The sequence below is a fragment of the Scyliorhinus canicula genome, chromosome 1 (genome assembly GCF_902713615.1).
Source record: "Scyliorhinus canicula chromosome 1, sScyCan1.1, whole genome shotgun sequence".
Classification (NCBI taxonomy): domain Eukaryota; kingdom Metazoa; phylum Chordata; class Chondrichthyes; order Carcharhiniformes; family Scyliorhinidae; genus Scyliorhinus; species Scyliorhinus canicula.
The window spans coordinates 100,371,307-100,384,605 of record NC_052146.1 but is presented as its reverse complement, the minus strand read 5'-3'; positions in this window follow the sequence as shown (position 1 = coordinate 100,384,605).

Here is a 13,299-nt window from a genome sequence, read left to right as displayed (position 1 = left end):
ACAGGATCAGTCCTGGGGCGGCTGAGGGGCATGACGGGTTTGACGCATATGCGTGTTGACATCATCTGCGCATGCGCGGGTTGGAGCCGTCCAATCCACACATGCGCGGCTGACGTCATCGTGCGCGTCAGCCACCGTGACCCACCGTGACGGTCGCTAAGCCTGCGATGCCGTGCTTCGCAGGGCCGCGCTGCTAGCCCCGACCGGGAGGTAGAATCGGGTCCCGGTAGGGGGCGCGGAGGCTGCCGTGAAACACGGCCAGTTTCACGGCAGCCTTTACGACTCTCCGCATTTGCGGAGAATCGCTCCCCATATTCACATCTAATTAGACCAACATCATTCACAATGGGAAAAAAGGGACGTGCATCTGGCAAACTGCACTTCACTCATGATCTCAAAGTATGTTTGCTTACCTTACATTGTACATTTCACACAATGCGACATGGTGGCACAGTGGTTAGCCTGCTGCCTCACAACTCCAGGGTCCCGGGTTCAATTCCGGCCTTGGGTCACTGTCTGTGTGGAATTTGCACTTTCTCCCCGTGTCTGTGTTGGTTTCCTCCGGGTGCTCCGGTTTCCTCCCACAGTCCAAAGATGTGCAGGCTAAATTGCCTCTTAATGTCCAAAAGGTTAGGTGGAGTTACTGGGTTACGGGGATGGGGTAGCAGCGTGGACTTTAGAGGGGTGCTCTTTCCAAGGGCCGGTGGAGACTCGATGGGCTGAATGACCTTCTGTGCTGTTAATTCTATGAGTCTATGATTTCCCACAGCTCCTTCGATGCAGTTCCTGGCTGCACAGACAACTGCACAACGATTTCATGATTATTTCAGAAGCAAGGGTCTATGTACCAGACACGCAGTAAGGGTGACGGGGGAATTGAAATGAGCTGGAAGACAAAGGCATGATTGGAGGATAGGACTGGACTGAGGCAGGGGAAGGGGGCTGGAGGGAAAAGGCCTGATTAGAGGCGGGGGGGTAAATACTGAGAAAAGGAGCACTCAGGCACATGATTGGGAGGGGGATGGTGGGAAGGTACTTGGGGCCCAGAATGGGAAGTGAGTTTAGGACAGAAGCCCAAAGGCGAACCAGGACCAGAAAGGGTGAAGAGCTGAGTAAAAAGGACTTAGATTGCGGAGTTTGCAAAGTCTGTCCATGTGCCAGTCCAGGCAGGGAGAGGGCATGTAGGTCCCATTGTAGGTGATGCCCAGCAAGGTGTGTAGGATATGGTCATGACCTCACATCCATCATTAAGGCATGATAATGGGCTGCAGATGGCACCATCACAGTCAGGGCACACATCCACAGCCTATAGAATGGGAACAGGTAATGTATGGGCAGGCATTCACTGGTCTCATGGGAGTTGTCTCCAGATGTCACTGTGCACTAAGCCTCAAGATGGTGAGATGTAAGGTCCACGTAAGGCATAGGCACATCCACTTCAAATAATTTAGGGGTTAAGACAGGGATATCCACCACAATGACAATGAGATCAAAGATTACGGGGGAGGAGTTGTTGGAGGAAGGGAAACCTTTACATTACGCTCCTCCAGAATGATGTGAGGGATTTCCACAGTCATACAGGTCTGGTAGTAGAACCTCAGCACCACCATCTTTTATCCTGAATCTATGGCGCAATAGAAAATGAAACTATGAAAACACTCTGGTAGGGACGTCTCTTTGCGCTTCTGGGAGGCGTGGATCACTACAATGGTGGGCCGACTTAAGGGGCACCCAATTGATATCTGTATTCTCAAAAGAGGAATCATGCACAGCTGATTCATATTTGGATCATTTTAATAACAGTAGATGCAATCAAGAGCTGTAATTCGTAAAGCGTAGTCATGCAAGATTCATTCTGATTCATGTCACAAATTGATCTCCTTGTAATAACCCCTTGTCCCAAGCTTAAAAAGTCCCCAGTGCAGCAACAAATCCAAAACCAAGTGGGCCACAGACATATGCCCTTCTCAACCTTGCAGCTGGCAGATTCAGAGATGTGAAACAACAGCCCCGCCTAAAATAATCTAATTCTCTCACTAAACATTTGCACTCAAATGTATTCCAGAGGATGTAGTCATAGAGTGCACTCGATGAGTATTCCAGCACTTGGGATAAAATAAGCATATCCAAGCACCTGTCCAAAGCAACCTTGAAGGGGGGGTTCAGCGATGATACCTCTTAAAACTGAATAGTTAGTATGCTACTAGAGTAGTTTTACATAAATTACTTTATTAAGGCTCGAGATGAATTATAGGAAGAGTACTGTGCAATCATTATTAACCATTAAACATGTATTTTTAGGACATAGCAGTGATAAGTAATCAAATGGGATTTAGGATAGGTAACTTGACCAATGGGACATCACATCTGACATCTTGGGCGGGATTCTCCGACCCCCCCACCGGGCCGGAGAATTGCCGGGGGCCGGTGTCAATCCCGCCCCCGCCGTGTCCTGAATTCTCCGCCACCAGAGATTAGGCGGGGGCGGGAATCACGCCGCGCCAGTTGGCGCCCCCCCCCCGATGATTCTCCGGCCTGCGATGGGCCGAAGTCCCGCTGCTGTCAAGCCTCTCCCGCCGGCGGGAATCAAAACACCTACCTGACCGGCGGGACTGGCGGCGCGGGCGGGCTCCGGGGTCCTGTGGGGCGGCATGGGGCGATCTGGCCCCGGGGGGGGGGGGGGGGGGGGTGCCCCCACGGTGGCCTGGCCCGCGATCGGGGCCCACAGATTGGTGGGCGGGCCTGTGCCGTGGGGGGGCACTCTTTTCCTTCCGCTTTTGCCATGGTCTTCACCATGGCGGAGGGGGAAGTGACCCCTCCCCTGCACATGCACCAAAGGCCGTCCACGCCAGCCGACGGAGCGCCAACCACTCCGGCGCGTTCCTAGCCCCTCAATGTGAGGGCTTTGCCCCTAAAGGTGCAGAGACCTCCGCACCTTTGGAACTGCCTGACGCCGGAGTGGTTCACGCCACTCCATCACGCCGGGACCCCCCGCCGGGTAGGGGAGAATCCCAGCCCCTGTCTTTGTGAAACAATCCAGGGTGCTAAGATTGTACATAGCTGTCAGGATGAGATTAATCATGGGTTGCCTGCAATTCTATTGGGTGAAGTTTAAACATTGCTTGCGATTCTATTGGATAAGTTTACACATAGCAGCATCAGGGATTGGATCGCGTCCAACTGGGAAGGACTATTGATTTTTGAAAGTTGGATATGTGTTGAGTTTGTGTCCTTGTTCTGTAGAAGGATCTTGGCAGCTTTCCAGGTCTTATCTCTCATGTATCTGAATGCAAGCTTGTAGAAAATAAAACCATCTTCAGATTGTTGATGTGTCTGCTACTCTTTGTACTAAGTTGAGCCACAGGAGAAAAGCCCACGTGGCAGCCGACTCAATACACAGGCCTTGAAACTGCTCCTACAAATCTCATAGTATTAGGGCTTATAATAGGGAGAGGTGGGAGAGACATGTACAGTGTGTTATGGGCCAGGGTTTAGAAAACTCCAAAGTGTATCATGGAGTTGACCTGACCCACAACTGTTTATAGATTTTGGTTATGAGGAGCACAAGGGCCTACTCTGCAGGTGTTATGCAACAGAGGCCTGAAGCACTTGTAATCAAAAACAAAGTTTATTCTATGAATTCAGCTAACATTTTATAAACACACACAGTAAGCATTTTATCAACTACAAATGTAAATACCCCACACAGCTACTGTACTCTATATTTAACCCTTAATAACTTCCCTCTACTGTTTCACTCAAATAACAACATCCATAAATCAGACAATCCCTTATACCACAAAACAGTAGGTTTGAATTCCTTTCAGAACACATTTATTACTTTGAAGTTATCAAGTGATCTGGAGACACCTTTTTAACATGCAGAGAGAGAGAGACTCCAAGATCCTTGTAGTCTGAATACAGCTTCCAACTGTCTAAACCAAAAGTAAACTCAGAGCCACAAACATCTTCCAGCTCAAAGCGAAAGCAAAAACCAGAGCCACCGCCCAGCTCCACCCACACAATGACATAACTGCAGCCATTTGAGAAGACAAACATTTCTTAAAGGGACATTTCCATAGCGTGTTCCTGAAAACTGTCATTGTACTGCCAAGTTGCGATGAGGTGCCTCAACTAAAACTAACTCCTTGAAACCAAAGTCACTCACTTGCCACTGACAAGAAGAGGAGCTTTGGAGGATAATGTTCACTTATGTTTTTCTTCAATGTTCCAGCAGAGAGAACGTGTGGAAGATGAATGGTGTCGCATCGCATGAAGGTAGGAGGAAAGGCAGAGGAGTACAATGTCAGTGCCAGGCCTGAGCTGCATCATCTTGGTGAGCAAGGGTTAGCAGGACCCCCTGAGAACCACTGAGCATTGGTGGTTTGCAAGACCGAGGGTGTAAGAAAACACTATTATTCCTCCAGATGAGCGAAAATCAGTATCGTCGATGCCTCCATATGTCCAAGGACCTGATGGGTCACGTTTTCCACATTCTCACGAGTTGATGCCAGGGGACTGGGACAACATCTACTTCCAGTGTCTCTAAAAGTCACTGCAACTCTTAACTTCTACATGAGTGGTTCCTTTCAGGACTCTTCTGGGGACCTCTGCATCATCTGAGCTTCCACTCACAAGTGCATACAGGAGGCGTCTTTGCCAAGGCACACAATGATGTGCACTTCGCTAGAGCTCTAGCTAGCTAAGCTTCCCTTGAGCACTAGAATTAGATGTTGTTTGAGGATTCCCATAGGTGCAGGATGCTATCAGCCTTTGCTGACATTTGGAAAATTCTACCCTAGATATTTGTTTTCCATATTTCAAGCTAGAATACTAAATAAGTTCTTTTTTGCTTGTCAGAAGTCCTTTTCCTACTGTATTCAGTGACCCTTAGACTACATGCCAGGATGATGAGTAACCTTATATGTGGTGGCCACCTGAAGCATTGGAAGATGAAGTCTGATTGATGGACATAACATCTGATTGATGGTAAATACGAAGACACCATCAAATATACACAACTTGAATATTGCGAAGTCTGCATTGCCTTGCAGCCAATGAGAAGAACTGATGAAAGCTAAGCCTTGTTTTGGGAAAGGATTGTACCAGGCCTCGAAAGGCTGGAGTGCAACCAAAAATTTGGCTTGAGAGGGATGTTGCTTCAACGACTCGATGCTGCAGCTGCAGTAGATAGTCACCCCAGAAGGGCCAGGAACTTAGTGGACCATAGTGCCCACTCATAAGGTTACTCAGTGACTTGGTAATGTTTGTACCAAGGAGATGGTAACATATGTACCAATATGGGAAACTGTTGTGGAGTGGACCAATCTGGGGTTATTGTTTGTACTTTAGAAAAACCTGTGTCTTTTATTACGATATACAAGTGCTTTCTCCATTCAATAAAGTTATCTTTTTTCCTTTTTACTTATTTTTCTTTTTCTTAATTTGTTGATTACAATTGTATACCATTATTATTATTATTATTCAATAAACGCGTTGTTTTAACACATTGCTTGTCATAGTCACTCATTCCTCTTATATCCAGAGTACGGCTCCAAACCTAAGCGAGATTCCGAAAGGGACACTCAAGACTCCTTACAACACCTGTTCTGCGACCACTAAAACCACATCATCCAGGTATGCGCAAGATACTCAGGAAGCTGCCATGACTCCATAATTCAGACATCTTCAACGTCCCAAACCACATATAGGTTTTGTTCCTTCGCGACATTGGCTACCTATGTACCAGCCTCCCTGAACAGGTGCCGGAATGTGGCGACTAGGGGCTTTTCACAGCAACTTCATTTGAAGCCGACTTGTGACAATAAGCAATTTTCATTTCATTTCATTTTTCATTTCATTTCACCTGCAAAGGACATGGCTGATGTCCATTAGGCGGCCACTAACTACATTTGAGGAAATTATGCTCAGGCTGCCACATGAATATTGATAGAGTAAACCACTGGCATATTCAAGATGCAATGTTTTGTTTAGAAATTTAGAATGTCCAATTCATTTTTTCCAATTAAGGGGCAATTTAGCGTGGCCAATCCACCTACCCTACACATCTTTGGGTTGTGGGGGCGAAATCCATGCAAACACGGGGAGAATGTGCAAACTCCACATGAACAGTGACCCAGAGTTGGGGTCGAACCTGGGACCTCGGCGCCGTGAGGCTGCAGTGCTAACTGAAGATGCTATTCTGATGTCTCAACAGATATGGCGGTGCACTCCAGTACACTCTCCAGAAGGTGTCTCAAATTATTGTGTTTTTGCTGCACCCTGCGCAACATAAGTACAATTTGATAGCCATTATGGAGACATGGTTGCAGGAGGGCATGGACTGGCTCCCGAATATAAAAGGTTACAAGATACTTAGGAAGGACTGGATGTGAGGAAACGATGGAGGGGTTGCTCTGTTAGTTAATGATTGTATTTGCACAATAATAATCGCTTATTGTCACAAGTAAGCTTCAATGAAGTTACTGTGAAAAGCCCCTAGTCGCCATATTCTGGCGCCTGTTCAGGGAGGCCGGTACGGGAATTGAACCCACCCTGCTGCCTTGTTCTGCATTACAAGCCAGCTGTTTAGCCTACTGTGCTAAACATGCACACATAGGGACATATTATATGGACCCATTTTGCTGCTGAGAGTGGGGCTTACGTTCAGGAAGCTAGGATGTGGAAACAGTTTGGGTCGAGGTGAGAAACGATAAAAGCACCCAGAGTGAGATCGCAATACCCTGACCTCCTCTCACTTAGCCATTGTTGGATGTCACCAATGCCTATAGTCATGGAGTGCAACTCCTGCAGCAGCACAGGCATTATGTGCTAGGTCAAGATCTCCATGGTGGCTGCCGCCATCTTACCAGTTGACCTCTGTGCTGGCATATTGACGCAGACCTCAAACTAAACGCGGACAGACTCCTCCATTGTACAATGCAATCTGCACAATGCACCTGATACCCTGCATGATATTCCTATGACAGTCAATGTAGCTCCAAAATTTAAATTAGGGCAGAGTGCACAGGCTTGCATCTGACTCAGCAGAATCTTGGCCACCAGCAATCTTCTGAGTTTCACTGTGACCTTGTATTGGCCTGCGCCTGCCTGCTGTGGACCAGAATCAGTGCTGTGCTCACTATATTGTGACACCGAGCCTGCTCTAGATCTAGATCCCAACAAGGTGTTTGTCTCTGCACTGGTGGAGAGTGTGGGTGAGCACTGTGACACATTTTCCAGCAGCATTTCATCTGGATCATCATCTGAGGTATCTTGGGGTCTGGAGATGAAGAGCTTCCCGCCTTGAGCACTGGCATCCTACCTCTAATCTGGGACCTCTCCTTATTTTGGCGAGCTTGTCCTACAGAAAGGCAGGTGGCGAGAATGTGATCAGGACGCTTGCCAAGGCAGATGCTAGGAATGCCTGGTTTGTGTGGGCGTTGAGTGGCACCATGCATGGGATCAGGATGTGAGCTGCACAGGACGTGAGCCCAGATGGAGATGTCAAGGTGTGTGTGTGAGAGAATGAGTAGTGATATCCCTTCAGCTGGCAGAATGTGAGATCCTTGTGGAGAAGCATTCTGCAAATATCTGATGGAATAGATATTGAAAGAACAAGTTGAAAGTGATGAGATCATAGAATCCCTACAATGCTGAAGAAGGGCATTCGGCCCATTGGTTCTGCACCAATCCTCCGAAAGAGGACTGTACCCAGGCCCACTCCCCTACCCTATCCCCGTAACTTAACCTGCACATCTTCGGACACTGAAGGGCAATTTGGCATGACCAATCCACCAAACCTCCACATCTTTGGATGTGGGAGCACCCAGAGAAATCTCATGCAGACAAACTTCACGCAGTCACCCATAGTCGGAATTGAACCCTGGTTTCTGGCGCCATGGGGCAGCAGTGCTAACCACTGTGCCACAGTGACTTTACCCTGGTGGAACTGATGAGATTATCCACCCTCTTCCTGCACTAGATGGCTCATCTCTTGTGGGCTGATTTGTTGTTCACTGTGTTAGCCACCTCCTCCAAAGCTGCAGTTGAGCAGTTTTTGGACCTCCTTCTACCATCAGGGGAATACAGCACCTGTCGGCGATCCACGATAGTGTCAAGGTGACCCAGTGATATGTCACTAAACTTGGGGATGACCCTTAGGGGCCATCTCTCTGTTCCAGCAGAGTTGCATTCATTGAGAAGGCTGATTAAATATGGTGCCCACAGTGACGATCGACCTGAGTCACGTTTTGCTGGATGAAACACAGACTGCTTGCCCGCAATCATATGTTTTCTGTTGATGCATATTAATGATGCAATAACTGTGCAATTGGGAGCGAAAAACCTCCATTGCGGCCAGTGGGAAAACACCACTTTTGCAGCCGACCCCCACACTTAGTTTGCAGAAGGGGTTTAGTCACCAGCTTTATTTCACTTTTTGTATGCCTTTTACATTTATTCTTTCAAGAAATGTGAGTGTAACCGGCATGGCCAGCATTGTTGCCCTTCCTTAATTGCCCTTGAACTGATGGGCTGATTAGGCAATTGCTGAGGACAATTATGAGTTGCTGTGAATCACTCCCTCCTCTGAAGAAACCTATTGGACCAGATGGGTTTTTAAAACAATTGGTGATAGTTTCATGGTCACAATTACTGAGACTAGTTTTTTATTCCAGATTTATTAATTGAATTTAAATTCCACCAGCTTCTGTGGTGGGATCTAGAGTAATAAGACCATATAAAAGGTCTGTGGTGGGACCTGAGCCCATGTGCCCAGAGCATTAGCCTGGGCCTCTGGATTAGTAGTCTAGGTCAGTGTTCTTCAAACTTTTTTCCGGCGACCCATTTTTACCAACCGGCCAACCTTCGGGACCCAACCCAGCCGACCTTCGTGACCTACGCCGGCCGACCTGCGCGACCCACCATTTTCTCTTACCTTGTTTGCTGCTGACAAAAATGGAGGAAATGGTTTTGGGTCCCTTTGGCCCCCGTACATGCTCCTCCAATGGAACCTGTTGGATGAAGGTGAAGTCTTCTGGTGTTGGAAAGTATCTGTCCAAAGTACTGCATTTTTTTCCTGTAAAATGTTAGCAAATAACACCCCCTGAACTTGAAAAAAAAAATAAAAATAAAATGAATAAAATAAATGAAAAAAAAAAATTAAATGAATAAAATAAATGAATAAAATGAATTTTAAAAACCCAAACTTCTAAAACAAAAAGCTGCGACCGTTTAAAAAAGAAAGTGGCCGCACTGCGCATGTGTGCTCAATCATCAGTGCGCATGTACATAGTTTTGCGCATGCGCGCCGATGGTCTGGCATGCATGCGCAGTGCGGCCGCATTTGTTTTAAATGTTTGCGCCCGTTTTGAAGGCCGTTTGCAGCCGGCGTTATTAACAGCCGGTTGCTGCAGCTGTTGCGTGCAGATTTGCGTGATTCAAAACGCCGTGACGGACAACTCCACGACCCTCCCGCCACCCGCCTGCGACCCACCCACGGGTCGTGCCCCCGAGTTTGACAATGCCTGGTCTAGAGATATTACCACTGCGTAACCATCTCCCCACAAGGAACATTATTTACAAGAACATTATTATTCATTTACAAAAAGTGACATCTGAAGTTGACCAGACATCTCAAACATTATTTAATTAAATAAACAAATATATACAATAAATAAAATTAATGTGTTATTATAAAATATTAAAGTATCAGGCTTGGTAAGGAAGGACTTTGCTGTTCTGTTTGTATATGTTAAACAGCGGGCACAATCTAACCGCCGCGTCACCCTGGGTACGAATCTGCGTGAGCCGGTTAGATCATGGGAGAGGCCGAAATCGGGAACTGTGCAGGGCGCTGATCAGTTTCCGATCTAACAGTTGGTGGCGAGAAACCAATAATCATCAACTAAGACCAATCTCCATCCCATTAATGGAAAAGACTCCATATCGAATGACTTCCCAGGATCTAACCAGCTCTTCAGTGAGCGGTCACGTGGTCCTCTGCCACCTGATATTACCGCTACCACCTGTTCGGGCAATGAGTTCCAGATTCTCACCACCCTCTCGGTGAAAATATTTTGCCTCAACTCCTATCTGATTCCAGGGTGGCATGGTGACACAGTGGTTAGCACTGCTGCCTCACAGGGGCGGGGTCTGAGCTCAGAGGGGATAGCACGCACGTGGAGGCTCTCTATTACTAGCAAATATACCCTTAAGTGTAACAATTGAAATATTTTGGAAAGTTCAGAACTTGGCATAAGAAGGCACTTACCAGAGTACTGGGAAGAAAAGAGGACTATTGGGTGAGCGACTAAAGAATTGTAAGAGAAGTATTTTGGGCCAGGGTTTAGAAAACTCCAAAGTATATAATTGAGTTTACCTGACCTACAACGTTTAATAGATTTTCGTTATGAGGAGCACAAGGGCCTACTTTCCAGGTGTTATGCAACAGTGACCGTAAGTATTTTTAAACAAAACAATGTTTATTCTATGAATTCAGTTAACATTTTATTAACACACAGTAAACCTTGTATCAACTAGCAACACAACTACCCCCCAACAGAAACAGTACTCTATATGTAACCCTTAATAACTTTCCTAACAACATCCATGAGCCAAACACCCTTTTTAACAAAGCAGTAGGTATAAACTCTTTACACAAGACAGTTATCACTTTTAAATTATCAAGTGATCTGGACACCGTTTAGCATACAGAGAGAGAGAGACAAAATGAACCTTCCTTGTCTGAATTCAGCTTTCAACTGCCTAAAACAAAAGTAAAACACAAAGCCACAAACAGCTTCCAGCTCAAAATGAAAGTAAAAGCCAAAGACACAACCCAGCTCCACCCACACAATGACATCACTGCAGCTATTTGATAAACATCCATTTCTTAAAGATACAATCCCATGACAGAGGACACAGTGCCAGAGGTGCAGCAGGCTGGGTTTGCGAGTGGAGGGTGGCTTGGGATAACAGCATCATGGCTGGCTCCGGCACTGGTGCCGTCAGTTCAGGCTGATCGAAGGATAATCCCGTCTTTTCGGAGGTTTCTTTTTTCTTCTTGTTGTTTTCTCTCGTGGGTTTTTATTTCTCACTCTCTCGTGGGGTCATTCTTCCCTTAGTTTGTTTTTTCTCTCTCTCTCTTTTTCATTTTTTTTAACCTCGTGGGTCTCCTTCTCTATTTCTCCGGGGTTTTTTTGCTTTTTTCTCTCTCTCTGGGGGTGGGGTGAGTGGCAACTGCATCTTGGGTGACCTCCTGCGCAGGTGCCAGCACTTCAAGCTTATCAGCCCGATCGAAGGAGAACTCCATTCTTTTTCTCTCCTCTTGTTTTTTTTTAAACACATCGTTTAAATTTCGTTTTAGCGGGGTTTTGTTTTCTCGGTTCTCTTCTCCTTTTTGTTTTTTTTGGGGTGGGGTTCTCTTTTCTTTTCCCTTTTTTCTCTCTCTCCCTGGGGGACTCTTTTTTATTCTTTTTGTGTCCTTTCTCTCGCTCTTCTCCCACAGAACCTTTAAACGATCAAGCGTGTATTAAACTCGCCAAATCTCCCACCGGTCTGTTCCCCGAACGTAAAGAACATGGGTGACGAACAAAGGAGAAATAAAATGATGGAAAAAGGCCAAGCCAGGGGCCGCATGGGGACCAGATGTGGAAAAAGTCTGGAGAGGAGGCAATTGGATGAGCGGACCAGCGCACAAGGCAGCAGAGCGCAAGTCTCACCGGAACGAAAAGGGCGGAACGGCCAAGTACAACCCCCCCCCCCCCTCCTCAGGGAGGGAACTGGACAGCGGCATCATTCTCAGAGACACTGAAAGAGCACCGTCAAGAAATTAAAATGAACATACAGGCCGTGATGAAAGATACCATTGCTGAAACTCTGGTGCAAATACAGATTGCTCTGAGCAGGGCCGAAAAGAAACTGGAAGCCCAGGAAGCCACCATCAAAGGCCTTGAAGGAGCCGCAACTGACCTATCATGGCACTGGAAAGGGAGAGACTGGTCGCAACGTAAGGTAACCTGAGCGGGAAGGTCGAAGACCAGGAAAATTGGTCAAGGAGGCAGAACCTGCGAACCGTGGGGCTACCAGAAGGAACCGAAGGCAGAGACCCCACAGACTACGTGGCCCAAATGCTGGGCAACCTGGTGGGCAACCTGGTGGGAAACAACCAAGTCCCATCACAGCCAAAGTACACCGGTGCCAGGACCGGGAAATTATCCTGCACTGGGCCAGGCAGTCCAGGAACTGCAATTGGGAAGGACACAGACTCGGAATTTAACAGGACATTGGGGCTGGCCTGGCAAAGAGCAGGACGGCATTTAACAGGGCGAAAGCCGTGCTGTACAAAAGCGGCGTACGCTTCGGAATGTTATACGCAGCCAAGCTCTGGGTCACATACTAAGGCAAAGAACATTTCTTTTGACGGCCCGGGCTGAAGCAGATAAGTTTGTCACAGAGTGTGGGCTGGGGCAGCCTCAGCAGAAGAGGCGGGGAAGGGCCCAGGCAAAGAACGGCAGTGTGGTAGCAAACCAACAAGGGGACAGAGGGAGAAAAGAACCTCTCTCCTCCTCTCTCCCCCCGCCAACACAACCCGACTTACGATCTATGAGCCGCCACCCGAGTGACCACCGTAGGTGGAGGAAGGTGGCCCTATACGGGCAGCAGAGGGAAGGTGGAGGTACAATTGCAGGGCAAGATGGGGAAAAGAACAGACAGAAACCACAGAGAGTGAGTGGGAGGGACAGTAACACCCGGGAGGAGGGTCACCACACAAGCGGGAGAGCTAGATCCGGGAGCATGCAGCAGATAGAGGCTGCGGCAGTCCCCCAACGGGGGTGGGTGGAACAGCGCCTGACGGGGGGGGGGGGGGGGGATCAAGAAGCGGGGACGGAGAAGCAAATGGGGAAAAAAGCTGGGCGAAGGGAGACGGGGGTTGGGGGAAGGGAAACGGTTGGGAGAGGGAGGTACGGGAAGGGGGGGTCATGGGGAAATGGACAGGATTGGAGCGAAATGGATAATATGGCTACATAGGGCCGCAACCAGGAGCCCAGAACAAAGAAGCACTGCAGACAGCCACCCAGTATGGTCTCTGGGCGAAGGGAGATCCTGGAGTACAGGGCCTACCGACATGGCGGACGCACTGTTGGCGGCCATTGTTTGGTGCCCCCTGGACAAAGGGAAACCCCGGAATGCAGGGGCATATCCACATGGCGGACGCAGCCAGTGGCCATGTTGGGTGCCCCCTGGACAAAGGGAAACTCCGGAGTGCAGGGACCCGACCGCATGGGGAAAACAGTG